This window comes from Ahaetulla prasina, chromosome 8 (genome assembly GCF_028640845.1).
Source record: "Ahaetulla prasina isolate Xishuangbanna chromosome 8, ASM2864084v1, whole genome shotgun sequence".
Lineage (NCBI taxonomy): Eukaryota > Metazoa > Chordata > Lepidosauria > Squamata > Colubridae > Ahaetulla > Ahaetulla prasina.
In genome coordinates, this window is record NC_080546.1 from 82971185 (window position 1) to 82986025 (window position 14841).

The following is a 14841-nucleotide window of genomic DNA, read 5'->3' on the forward strand; positions in this document are numbered from 1 at the left end:
GGTCATGTACATGTGTATGATGAGTTAATAGCTGTAAGCTGATGGGAAGTTGTAAGCAAAGTCAGCCAGAAGCTGAATGAGGCAGCAGAGTTACTGCGTCAGAAGCTGCCTATATAAGGGAAGCCATTAGAGGGCATTTTCCCTTCTCCTCAAGCCTTCTTCTCGTGCATTCTACTCATGTTCTCTCGTCATGTGTATCATTGCTCTTTCTTGTATCTGTAGCTGTAAAGGTATTTAACCACACATAAGTCTGTAAATATTTCACTGTAGATAAAACCACTGTTATTTATCTAAAAGCCTCTGTGTGCTGTGTTTTGCTCCTGGGTTTATCTCAGAATACTAGTTACGCCGCCAAAACTCTGACAATATGCCATTATTGAGCACCATTAAAAAGAAATATTCAAAAGTGACTTCCAACAAAGATACACGTTGAACAGCAGTGGGTTTCCAATAGTCTTACCACTGATTCATGTGAGTGCACCTTCCGCCTCGAAAATGTGCCTAAATAGGATGGCATAGTGCCGGGGCGGGAGAGTGGGTGGGCCCGCCTGCGATCTCCGCTACCAGTTCGCCCGAACCGGTATGAACCAATTAAATACCACCTCTCATGTTGAACATTTCCGATGGGGTGGAGATGGCAATTGAATAGTGAATAGTAATCAGATGGTGAATTCTGGCTGGGAAAATCTCTCCCGAAAAAGGAAAGATAATGAGATCAGCCATTTTTACTCTGAACTGCTCCTTCTGTTCTGAGTTGTAACAGAATCTGTGATAGACCTTAGGGGAAGGTAGTTTTTGACTTGGAATATTACATGAATGTAGTCTTACAATAAAGTAGAATTAGTTTATCTGGTTCTATTTCCTGTCTGATTTACCTGGAAGAGTTGACAGAATTGAGTGGCTGGGTTTTTTTGTTTTTTTTAGAGATTTCCACAAAAATCTCACAGCCGTTATGCGGACTATATGGATGCAAGGGTTCTCTGAGCCTCATTTCTTAATCACTTCCAGAAATTGCTTTTTAACTGCTAATAGGAACCTTCACAACCTTTGCAGGTTTTAGGCCACCAGGTAAACATCTTTCAATCTTTAGTGAAAGAAGTTTTAAATAGAAGTTTAAAAACTCTTTTTTTTAAAAAACAAAACAAAAAATAAACAGCAAAAAGATGATTAGAAGATTGATTTTGGAAAAGTTACAAATGGACTGAGGGTCCAGATGGATTTAAAATAAGATGGGCAAATTAATTATATGAATTCTTTCCATAGGAAAATGCTCTTGGTTTGAATTCTTGGGGGGGGGGGGAAATAACATATTAGGAGGGACTTTGAAGGTTGAACCTAGAGGGAATCAGAAGGAACTAAAGCTTACAATTAAATAGAATACAATGTTGGGAATATGGAAATGAACTGGAGTTAAATGTTAGATTTAAATAAATTAAAAGGATGATGTTTATTTGATGGACATACAAATATGGACTATAAATATATTTCCTAATTGATTTTTGATTGCCAAATACATTTTAGAAAACAAACATGGATTATAAGGTATATTGAAGAATAACTCTTGATGGTGTAATATCGGAAGTTGGAATACCGCTTATTGTTGAAGAATGGACAGTAAAATTTATGAACTTAGATGGCATCGTGGGTGGAAACTGATCAAGGAAAGAAGCAACTTAGAACGAAGGAGAAATTTCCTGACAGTTAGAACAATTAATAAGTGGAACGACTTGCCCGCAGAAGTTGTTAATGCTCCAACACTGGAAATTTTTAAGAAAATGTTGGATAACCATCTGACTGAGATGGTGTAGAGTTTCTTGCCTGGGCAAGGGGTTGGACTAGAAGGCCTCCAAGGTCCCTTCCAACTCTGTTGTTATATTATATTATATTAACGTGGAAATATCATATATGAAGGACTGCTTATGCAAGATACATGCAGAAATGGAGAAGATAGACTGATACTTAAAAATTGGACTGAAAGACTACAAAGTTAAATAGTTTATAAATGGAAAGACTGTAAATTGTATTGCTACAATCCTTTCTTCATTTTTATGGAAAAGGGGAGTTAAGGGCTTAGAGAGGGGTGGGAGCTTTTGGATGATTAGTATATTTTAGTTTGTGATTGTTGGTATTATACCCTGTATTTGCTCTGGGAAGTCTGGGGGGGGGGAGTGGGGGAAGGAGGGAAGGGGGAGGGAAGAGGGTTAGGGTGGGAGGGAGGGATGGGGATGTATGGGGAAAAAATTTGTAAAACTTTTCTTAATAATAAAATAAAAGCTTACAACTAAAGAACTTCACCTGATGACTTAATAACACAGAATGGAGCAAAATACTTTAGGACTGAATTATTGAAGGATATTTGGAAACAATGCACTCTGAATTTAATTTTTTAAAAGTCTGCAATTATAGACAGAGTATGTTTAAAAACTGTTATTACAGAAGAATAAATTTTACTGGAAGTAAAATGAGACTGATTTGAAGGTGATTTTAAAAATGACCGGCTACAATAATGGTATGGAAATAGATTCTTCACTGGATATACAACAACAACAATTTGTTATTACACTCTTAGACTAGAGATCAGAACAAATAAAAGCTCTCAGTATATATACACTTACAACCAGTGGTGAAATGTAAAAATTGTTACTACTGGTTCTGGGGCGTGGCTTGGTGGGGGCGGGGTAATGTGACTGGGTGGCGGCCAACTTTTTTTTTTTTACGTCTGAAGAGATTGTAGAAAAAAATGCTTTTAAAAGCTTCTGACAATCCCAGCTGAGCCATGCGATCATCAGAGGCTTTTTTTTTATACTTTTAAAAGCATTTTTTCGGCCAAAGAAAAAATGCTTTTAAAAGTAAAAAAAAAAACCAACAACCTTTGATGATTGCATGGATCAGCTGGGCATGGGGGGGCATGCAGGGATTTTTGCTACCAGTTCTCCGAACCACCTGCCGCCATCGCTACCGGATCGGGCGATCCAGTTCGAACCGTGAGCATTTCACCCCTGCTTAAAACTCCTAGTATAAGATAATAAATAACAACTAAAATCTATAATAAAATCCAGTGTCGATTATACATGGTCTGATTATACGATAGTTGCAATCCCTAAACTGTGTGGCCCGTTGCAGGTTCAGCGCTAAAAGGGAAAGGACTAAGCGGTGCAAAGGGTTTGCCACAATTGTTAGATAACATCGCTATGGTGGAGAAGACACGTGTTTGGACGAATCCCCAGTGTTGCTGCGCATATCTAGCCACCTGCGCTGTAGAATAGAATAGAATAGAATAGAATAGAATAGAATAGAATAGAATAGAATAGAATAGAATAGAATAGAATAGAATAGAATAGAATAGAATTTATTGGCCAGGTGTGATTGGACACACAAGGAATTTGTTTTGGTGCATATGCTCTCAGTGAACATAAAAGAAAAGGAAAGAAAAAAAAATACCTTCATCAAAGGTACAACATTTACAAAACAAATGATGGTCATAGGTTGCAATTTAACCCTTAGTGATAGCAACAAAAAGTTATAGTCATATAGTCATAAGTGGAAAGAGATTGGTGATGAAAACGATGAGAAGATTAATAGGAGTGTAGATTTAGTAAATAGTTTGACATTGTTGAGGGAATTATTTGTTTAGCAGAGTGATGGCCTTCGGGAAAAAACTGTTCTTGTGTCTAGTTGTTCTGGTGTGCAATGCTCTAGTTCTTCTGGTGTGCAATGTTTTGATGGTAGGAGTTGAAACAGTTTATGTCCAGGATGCGAGGGGTCTGTAAATATTTTCACAGCCCTCTTCTTGATTCGTGCAGTATACAGGTCCTCAATGGAAGGCAGGTTGGTAGCCATTATTTTTTCTGCAGTTCTAATTATCCTCTGAAGTCTGTGTCTTTCTTGTTGGGTTGCAGAACCAAACCAGACAGTTATAGAGGTGCAAATGACAGACTCAATAATTCCTCTGTAAAACTGGATCAGTAGCTCCTTGGGTTATAACTCCTTGTAGTTATAGACTGTTCATCCTTAAGCAGCCACTGAAGATAGGTAGTGTCGGAACGGCCAGGATACCTAGCAGTTATTGGCAGGCTATGTTTTTTCCTAATCTCTGTGTAAAAGGAAAATCTAAGGAGCACCTGACCCACAGTCTCCACCTCTCCTGAGCTGCAGGGACAGAGTCTTTCTGTGAACGGTATCCTTTTATACATGCCATACAGGAGAACCGATGGAAGCGCATGGCACTGCGCGAGTGCAGACTGGATATACAAATAAAAACGGGTTGATGTCGTAATAATTAAAAATTATATACAAATAACCAATCAGAAGAGATATAGAAAGCAGAGTTCATTTGTTGTACTTATAAGAATAAAAGTTCCTAAAATTGTTTAGGCATCTTGCAGTGAGGGGGAAAGTTATTTCCTTATATATTTATTCCCTCCCCTTACAACGTTCTCTTTTTTTTTTCCTTTTCATTTCTATTTTCCTTTTTTTCTGCACATTTTTTTCCCTGCGCTTTTCAATTTTTTTTTTAGTTCGATTCATATTAGTTTTAATTACCTTTTAAAAAAAAGTTAATAAGATTAATATTATTTTTAAAAATATATCAAAAAGAACACATGAGAAAACAGAGGCTGCCCAAACAGTATCACAAACACTTGTAGGCAAAAATAAAGAAGAAGCATCAACCGCCCACCTCAGCAATCTGCTGATAGATTCTTTTTTTTAAAATTTATTTATTTTTTTTATGGAAAACCGAGGCAGCATGCAGAATCGCTGGGAAGTCTACGGGAAGTCTATTCTAAGTTGCCACCTCACAATTAAGCAATCCCTGTTCTTCAAGTCAACAACCATAAATAAAGAGTAAATGCAGTGGGATGAGAGTGAACGAGTGAATAAAATGGAAATGGAAGGAGACCCAGAAAAATTGGAATAGGAGAGATAGGCAAAGAGAATGGAATGGAATGGAAAATGGAATGGAATGGAATAGAATGGAATAAAATAGAATAGAATAGAATAGAATAGAATAGAATAGAATAGAATAGAATAGAATAGAATAGAATAGAATAGAATAGAAAATGGAATGGAATGGAATGGAATGGAATGGAATGGAATAGAAAATGGAATGGAATGGAATAGAATAGAATAGAACAGAACAGAACAGAACAGAACAGAACAGAACAGAACAGAACAGAACAGAACAGAACAGAACAGAACAGAATATGGATTGGAGGGGTTTGAAATGGCTAATGTTGCAGCTGCGGTCTGGCTTCTGGACCGCAGCTGCAACATTAGCCATTTCAAACCCCTCCAATCCATACATGCAGCAGACTGACACCCACTACGAAGATGTAGCACGAACACGAACACGAAGCCAAACAGCAGCAGTGCAGCTCACCAGCTCAGATCCCCCTGCAACTCAGACTAATTTGAGCACAACCAAGCCCCCCCCAAACAGGACACACACCCATCCAATCAGAGCACAAAAAAACCCCCATCCAATCAGAGCACAGCCAAGCTCCCACCCAATCAGTTCAAACCCCCACTAGAAGTTAAAAAGGAAGAAACAGCTGCAATCACACATTGCTACCAGAAGCTCGAAGCTGAAACCTGAAGATGATGAATGAGACTTCGTCGAAACGTCGCCAAGACACTTCCAATTTTACGCGGGAGAAAACCCAAATAACAAAACTTTTAGGATTATGGGAAGAGACCACAGAGTCAGGTAAAGTATTCCAAGCACTGATGATTCTGTTACAGAAGTCATATTTTCTGCAATCTAGATTAAAGCGGTTGACATTAAGTTTAAATCTATTGGTTGCTCTTGTATTATTGCAATTAAAGCTGAAGTAGTCTTTAACAGGAAGGACATTACAATAGATGATTCTGTGAGTTAAACTTAGGTCTTGTCTTGTCTAGGTCTTGTCTTGTCTAGGTCTTGAAGGCAGAAGTTATCAGAATGATATGTAAAGCTTCACATTTTTATGATGCCTCCAAAAACTTCTCCATGTCTGTTCCTAAAAAGCAGAAGAGCCATGTTGCTTTATTTGAAATCAATCAATCAATCAATCAATCAATCAATCCTGGTTTGCACATACATAGCATGCTAGCAGTCAAGAATGATCATCATCATGTCTACCTTCCTATCCCTGTTGGATAGTTGCTGGTAGTTTGTCTGTTCCCGTCTTGATTATATGCACCCACATCCCGACAGTAGCTCCATCACTTCATCCTCTCTCTGTTTAGAATTTATTTTTCTATCTTGAGATGCAACTTTTTGGTAGGCTTTGTGACTGCTGATTTCCATTTCCTTTCCTCCTTCTCTTTTCCCTCCTTTTCTTCTCCAGCCATCATTTCTCATATTGTAACAATGTAAAAAAAAAAGACGTTGAGACTCTAGAAAGAGTGCAGAGAAGAGCAACAAAGATAATTAGGGGACTTGAGGAAAAAACATATGAAGAACGGTTGCTGGAACTGGGTGTGTCTAGTCTGATGAAGGACTAGGGGTGACATGAGAGCAGTCTTCCAATATCTCAGGGGCTGCCACAAAGAAGAGGGAGTCAAACTCTTCTCCAAAGCACCTGAGGGCAGGACAAGAAGCAATGGGTGGAAACTAATCAAGGAAAGAAGCAACTTAGAACTAAGGAGAAATTTCCTGACAGAACAACTAATTAGTGGAACAACTTGCCTCCAGAAGTTGTTAATGCTTCAAAACTTTTAAGAAGAGATTAGGTAACCGTTTGTCTGAAGTGGTGTAGGGTTTCCTGCCTAAAGAGGGGGTTGGACTAGTAGACCTCCAAGGTCCCTTCCAACTCTATTATTCTATATTGATGTTCTGTTAATCAGCAGCCATTCCTTTAAACCAACAGCTTTCCTCTAACTATCCCTTATGTGTGACATTTGGCAATAAGTGTGGCATACAAAAACAAGTATATCTGGTTTGTACTTCCCTATCCCAGACCTTATGCAAAGCTGCTAATTCTTGTTTCTTTAGATGATCTCTAAAGAAAAATATAACTTCAACTCCTGAAGTTAAAAAAAATAATAATAATTCAAGGACCAAGCTCAGATATGACGAATCTCTTGACCCTTTAGAGTAGCTGCTTTGTCTGAATTTAAGAAATAGGGTGGATCCAATTCTCATGCACGGATTAATGACAAGTGTATCCTACTCAACATTTTGAAAGAAATGAACAATTATTTATTTATTTATTTATTTATTTATTTATTTATTTATTTATTTATTCAAATTTATATACCGCCCTATCTCCCAAAGGACTCAGGGCGGTTCTTATGATTTGATTATGATTTGGGATGAGCGTTTATCCATGAGGTTTACTTGAATAGAAATAACTGGTAGCAGCTGCAGTTGCAACTGTGTTTATTGCCCACTCAGCTCAAGGTTACATTCTGCTTGTGATATGTTATTAACGATATATGCACTTTGTTTTTGTAATTAGAAAATATGCCTCAATTGCTAGACTCGGTGTAAGCCGAAAAACATAAGAACATAAGCATATTCCACCCAACAGTCTTTTCTCACACTGGTCCATTAATACAAGGAAGCCAACAAATGTCCCAGCAGATGTCTTCCAGATGCATCCAATTGTTGTTAAGGCAAACAGCCATTATTCCTTAGGACACTCAAAAACTGCTCTGACTCTTTTTTGAAGCTAACCAACCTGTTTACTAGCAATAGAATAGAATAGAATAGAATAGAATAGAATAGAATAGAATAGAATAGAACAGAGTAGAGTAGAGTAGAATAGAGTAGAATAGAATAGAATAGAATAGAATAGAATAGAATAGAATAGAATTTTTTATTGGCCGAGTGTGATTGGACACCCAAGGAATTTGTCTTGGTGCATACACTCTCAGTGTACATAAAAGAAAAGATAGGTTCATCAAGAATCATAAGGTACAACACTTAAGATAGTCATAGGGTAAAAATAAGCAATCAGGAAACAATCAATATCAATAGAAATCGTAAGGATACAAGCAACAAAGTTACAGTCATACAGTCATAAGTAGAAGGAGATGAGTGGTGGGAACCATGAGAAGATTAATAGTAGTGCAGACTTAGTAAATAGTTTGACAGTGTTGAGGGAATTATTTGTTTAGCAGAGTGATGACGTTCAGGAAAAAAAATGTCCTCGTGTCTAGTTGTTCTGGTGTGCAGTGCTCTATAGCATCGTTTTGAGGGTAGGAGTTGAAACAGTTTATGTCCAGGATGTGAGGTGGTCTGTAAATATTTTCACAGCCCTCTTTTTGATTGTGCAGTGTACAGGTCCTCAATGGAAGGCAGGTTGGTAGCCATTATTTTTTCTGCAGTTCTAATTATCCTCTGAAGTCTCTGTCTGTCTTGTTGGGTTGCAGAACCAAATCAGACAGTTAAAGAGGTGCAGATGACAGACTCAATCATTCCTCTGTAGAACTGTATCATCAGCTCCTTAGGCAGTTTGAGCTTTCTGAGTTGGCGCATTACATCTGAAGGTAGTGAATTCCAAGGTTTAATTATGCATTTCCTATTTTTATTTTAAAAAAAACATTTTGTCTGCCCCACAATTCTTCCAGAACTGAGTGACTTTTGGTTTTAGAATTTGGGAAAAGTATTGCTTTGTCCACAAAGTGCATAATTCTGTACACCTCAATTCTGCCCTCTCATATTCACCTCATTTCTAGACTAAAAAAAACTCTAAGGAGCATAACTTTTCTTTATAGGAAAGCTGCTCCAACCCTTTGGTCATCTTAGCTGTTTTCCTCTTAACCTTCTTTAGCTCCACTTTCCTTTAACATTCCAGATGTGGACACACTATTGAGTTGTATAAGGGCATTATGAAATTGGCATCTCTATTATCGATGTTGTTGTTGTTACTTGCAAAGTCATGTCCGACCCCATGGACAACGTTCCTCCAGGCCTTCCTGTCCTCTATGATCCCCCAGAGACCATTTAAGCTCATGCCGACTGCTTCAGAGACTCCAACCAGCCACCTCGTTCTCTGTCGTCCCATTCTTCTTTTGCCCTCAGTCTTTCCCAGCATTAGACTCTTCTCCAGGGAGTCCTTCCTTCTCATTAGGTGGCCAAAGTATTTGAGTTTCATCTTCAGGATCTGGCCTTCTAAAGAGCAGTCAGATCTCCTCTAGGACTGACCGGTTTGATCGCCTTGCAGTCCAAGGGACTCGCAGGAGTCTTCTCCAGCACTATAGTTCAAAGGCCTCAATTCTTTGACACTCAGCCTTCCTTATGGTCCAATGTTCACATCCATACATTGCAATTGGGAAAACCATAGTCTTGACTAAATGCACTTTTGTTGGCAGATGATGTCTCTGCTTTTTAGTGTGCTGTCTAACTTTGCTATAGCTTTCCTCCCCAGGAGCAAGCGGCTTTTAATTTCTTATCCATTATTGATACTATATTATTATCCTAAATATGAGGTTCACCTTTTTAATAGCAGATCTACATTGTTGACATCTTCATTGAACTGTTTACCATTATTCAAGGATATTCTTCTTTTTCAGAGGCTAACTTCTTCGGTCCTTGCTCCAATCCCATTAGTTTGCATGAGTAATTAGTATTTTATGGAAGAGCAATAAAGATGATTAGGAAACTGGAGGCTAAAACTTACAAAGAACGGTTGAAGAAACTGAGTATGTCTAGTTTAATGAAAAAGAGAACAAGGGGTGACATGATAGCAGTCTTCCAATATCTAAGGATTTCTATTCTCCAAGGTACCTGAAGGCAGGATAGGAAGCAACGGATGAAAATTAAGGAGAGATTCAACTTAGAACTAAGGAGAAATTTCCTGATCGTTAGAATAATTAATCAGTGGAATGATTTGCCTCCAGAAGTTGTGGATGCTCCAACACTGGATGTTTTTAAGAACAGAACCAAGATTATTAGGAGGCTAAAACATACGATGTACAGTTGCAGGAACTGGGCATGGCTCGTCTAGTGAAGAGAAGGACCAGGGGAGACATGATAGCAGTTTTCCAATATTTGAGGGTCTGCCACAGAGAGAAGGGGGCCAAGCTATTTTCCAAGGCACCTGAAGGCCAGACAAGGGATAATGTATGGAAACTGAACAAGGAGAGATTCAACCTGAAAATAAGGAGGAATTTTCTGACAGTGAGAACAATCAATCAATGGAATAGAAGTTGCCTCCATAAGTTGTGGGATTTTCATCATTGGAAGCTTTTAAGAAGAGACTGGATTGCCATCTGTCAAAAATGGTGTAGGGTCTGCTTGGGCAGGGGATTGGATGAGATGACCTTCAAGGTCCCTTCTAACTCTGTTAATCTGTATCTCTATCTGAAATAGCATAGGGTTTCCTGCTCAAGTAGGAGGTTGGAATAGAAGACCAAAAAGGTCCCTTCCAACTCTGTTATTCCGTTCATGTGCATATTTTTATTGCTTGTTTATAACCGTTTTACCTGCTTTGTGGATGGAACATCAATGGATGTTCCATCCATGATGAAACTAGCCTGATGCATCTTGTCTCAGTCCAGAAGAAGTGAGTTTATCACTAACTGATCTCAACTTGTTCCCCATTCTGGAGCATTTTCAAAGCTTGGAGCTCTGCCCTTCACCTGGTGGGACTATCTCTGCTTTACTTCTAGACCATTACAAGCAGATGAAACTCAGTAAATTGATATAAATTAGTGTAGGGTTTTTTCAGTTTTCTTTTCAACTTACAACTTACAGCTGTTGTAGTTTGCCTATAAAGGCTCAGTTTTTGTTCCAAATGAGATGACAAACAGGAAAATTGGACCGCTTATGGAAACATTCTGCAGAAGTGTTCTGTGCAACATTTGTTTGTTGCAGTGTTTAAAGGTTTCGTGCAAAAGTTATGCCACTTTCAGCTTGGAACAATAGTTCAAAGCAAACCGTGCCAAACTTACAGGAAATGTTTTAATGTTATTCCAACCATACTGAAATGTTTTGAGCTCAGATGTTTCCAGCAGGAATGGTGTAGGAACACATCCAATGATGTTGGAATAGTTTAATCAGTGGATTTAACCTTGGAATGGTTTTGTGGTCTCTTTACCATATCTGATCTCTGGAGGGCCAGGGATAGGGGTTGCTCCTCTGCCCTGGTCCTATTAGACCTCTCAGCGGCTTTCGATACCATCGACCATGGTATCCTGCTGCGCCGGTTGGAGGGATTGGGAGTGGGAGGCACCGTTTATCGGTGGTTCTCCTCCTATCTCTCCGACCGGTCGCAGTCGGTGTTGACGGGGGGGCAGAGGTCGGCCCCGAGGCGCCTCACTTGTGGGGTGCCGCAGGGGTCGATCCTCTCGCCCCTCCTGTTCAACATCTACATGAAGCCGCTGGGTGAGATCATCAGTGGTTTCGGTGTGAAGTACCAGCTGTATGCGGATGACACCCAGCTGTACTTTTCTACACCGGACCACCCCAACGAAGCTTTCGAAGTGCTGTCCCGGTGTTTGGAAGCCGTACGGGTCTGGATGGGGAGAAACAGGCTCAAGCTCAATCCTTCCAAGACAGAGTGGCTGTGGATGCTGGCATCCCGGTACAGTCAGCTAAATCCGCGGCTGACCATCGGTGGCGAGTCATTGGCCCCGATGGAAAGGGTCCGCAACTTAGGCGCCCTCCTGGATGAACGGCTGTCTCTAGAAGATCATTTGACGGCCGTCTCCAGGGGAGCGTTCTACCAGGTTCGCCTGGTACGCCAGTTGCGCCCCTTTCTGGACCGGGATGCCCTATGCACGGTCACCACGCACTCGTGACGCCGCGCCTGGATTACTGCAATGCTCTCTACATGGGGCTCCCTTGAAGGGCATCCGGAGGCTGCAGTTAGTCCAGAATGCGGCTGCGGGTGATAGATGGAGCCCCTGTGGCTCCCGTATAACACCATCCTGCGCAGGCTGCACTGGCTACCTGTGGCTTTCGGTGCGCTTCAAGGTGCTGGTGACCACCTTTAAAGCGCCCATGGCATTGGGCGGGTTACCTACGGGACCGCCTACTGCTACCGAATATCTCTCACCGACCGTGCGCTCTCACAGAGAGGGTCTCCTCAGGGTGCCGTCAGCGCGGCAATGTCGTCTGGCGGCGCCCAGGAAGGGCCTTCTCTGTGGGGCCCCACCCTCTGGAATGAACTACCCCGGTCTTCGTCAGCTTTCGGACCTCGGACCTTCCGCTGGCTTAAAACACATTTATTTAATTGTGCAGGGCTGAGCTAAATTTTAAATTTTAAATTACTGGTTTTTAAATTGGCTTTTATTTTATATTTTTAATTTTAAATTAATAGGCGTTTAGAATAAGTTTTTTAACTGTTTTTATATTTCTTACATTGTATTTATGTGTTTTAAATGCCTGTACACCGCCCTGAGTCCTTCGGGAGATAGGGCGGTATATAAATTTGATAAATAAAATAAATAATAAATAAAATAATACCTGAGCATTACAATAACCAGGGTTAGGATTAGGGTTAGGGTTAGGGTTAGGGTTAGGGTTAGGGTTAGGGTTAGGGTTAGGGTTGGGGTTGGGGTTGGGGTTGGGGTCAAAGTTTGATCCAAAGAACGCTTTTCCAGCTCCACCTTTTTAATGAATATATTTTCATTGCATATTGTTTTTTAATTATTTTAATGTCTCCTTCATAGCATCACTTCAAGATGCTTCAGATTAGAAAACAATGTGCATGTTAGTATGATAGCATAAAAATCTGAACCTGGTAGTCAACCTGGTCCCTACCACCTATTAGTGGGCGTTCCAACTTTTATGGTGGGGGACAGGGGTTTTGTCCGATACTGAAGCACTTTCCTTTTTTTTAATTTAATTGACTTTTTTTAAAAAAATCATAGCATTATTTAAAAACATTTTCATTAGGTTTTCATAAAATTCCCGTGACAATTTAAATTTCTAAAAATATACTATTTGTATCGCCCGCACATAAGTTTAGTTCACATTACGTAAGTGAAACTAAATGGCACTATAGTGCGACCGCAAACAAAAGAGCCTCATCCCAGAATAGCTCGTGCATCTCCCCCCATACCACCCAGCTGTAATAGACAAGCAGAGGTGGTAGCCGGCGCCCCCCCCCAAACCCAATCCATGATGCGCGAGAGGCATGCGCAGACGACGATACAAAGCACATTACTGTGGAACTGGTGGGTAGTAGAAAATTTTACTACTAACAGAGATACAAAAATGGGCAGTAGGTATAAAAAGGTTGACTACCCATGATCTGAACAGTCTCCTAAAATCAATACCAGGAGGAGAAAAATCCTGTAAAAATCAAACAATTTTTTATTGAAATAGACCCAACATAAGAGCTATGGTGGCATAATGGTTAGAATGCAGCATTGCAGGCTCATTCTGCTGACTGCCAGGAGTTCGATCCTGACCGGCTCAAGGTTGACTCAGTCTTCCATCTTTCCAAGGTCGGTAAAATGAGGACCCAGATTGTTGGGGGAGCAATATGTTGACTTTGTAAACTGCTTAGAGAGTGCTGTAAAGCAGTATGAAGTGGTTTATAAGTCTAAGTGCTATTGCTATTTCTACTAGCTGTTGCACTGGTAACAAATTTAGCAACTGTCCCCTAAAGATTTCAGTTTTAAAAGTGCAATCTTAGATTGGAATCAAGCTAAGCATTTGCTAATAAGAATAAGAAATTAAAGTCTGGACTTCCGGTGGTGCCACTTTCCTCGCCAGGCACCTAATCAATGCGCTCCGTGCTGAAACTTCGTAAAAGCAGGCGAAACATCAGAAATCAGCTGTTCGCCGGCTTCAAGCTCTCTCCATGGGAGAAATGGAGAGAACAGAGTGGCGGGAGAGTGGTAGATCTCCCCAGGGGCTTGGCTTTGTGAAGCGGAGCCCCAGAGGGTTGAGTCCCACTGAACCCCGCCGAGCTCCGAGCTCCGAACTTCAGCGCGCTCCTGCAGAAGCAGGAAAAGAAGAAAGTGTCCATCTCTGCTTAATTGATTTTCTCTGGCCGGGTTATCTACGGGACCGCCTACTGCTACTGAATACCTCTCACTGGCCCGTGCGCTCTCACAGAGAGGGACTTCTCAGGGTGCCGTCAGCTAGGCAGTGTCGTCTGGCGATGCCCAGGGGAAGGGCCTTCTCTGTGGGGGCTCCCACCCTCTGGAACGAACTCCCCCCAGGACTCCGTCAACTTCCGGACCTCCGAACCTTCCGTCGCGAGCTCAAGACACATTTATTCATCTGTGCAGGACTGGCCTAGATTTTAAATTTATAGGGGTTTTAAATTGGTTTTAATATTTATATTTATATTTTAAAATTTGGCATTCGAATAAGCTTTTTAATGGTTATCTTAATTTGTATATAGATGTTTTATTTGCCTGTGAACCGCCCTGAGTCCTTCGGGAGATAGGGCGGTATACAAATATGAATAATAATAATAATAATAATAATAATAATAATAATAATAATAATAATAATAATAATAATAATAATAATAATAATAATAATAATCTGTGGATTTCTATATGCAGACGGAACGAGCGCGAGTGAACGATTATTGGATTGCAAGTATTCCTGACTTCTACCTTTAAAAAGAGAAACTTTTTTTTTTTGCTTTAATTGACTGTTTAAAATGGTGTCTGAGAGGAAGTGAAAGTCGGAAGCTGGCTGCGTAACTAAGAAACGTTATTTTTGGATTGTAAAAATTATAAGCATTTGCTAATAAGAATAAGAAATTAAAGTCTGGAGCACATGCATCCTTTAAAGGCAATTTAATATAATGTATGGAGCGGTCTTTGTTTCTCCTTCTAAAGAAAAACCCACATAGTTTTATGACCTTTGAAGGTATAAGCATCAAATCTTGCCAAGTGAGCATCTGTCTATGAAAGGTAGGGACAGGACTATAAAGAATATTC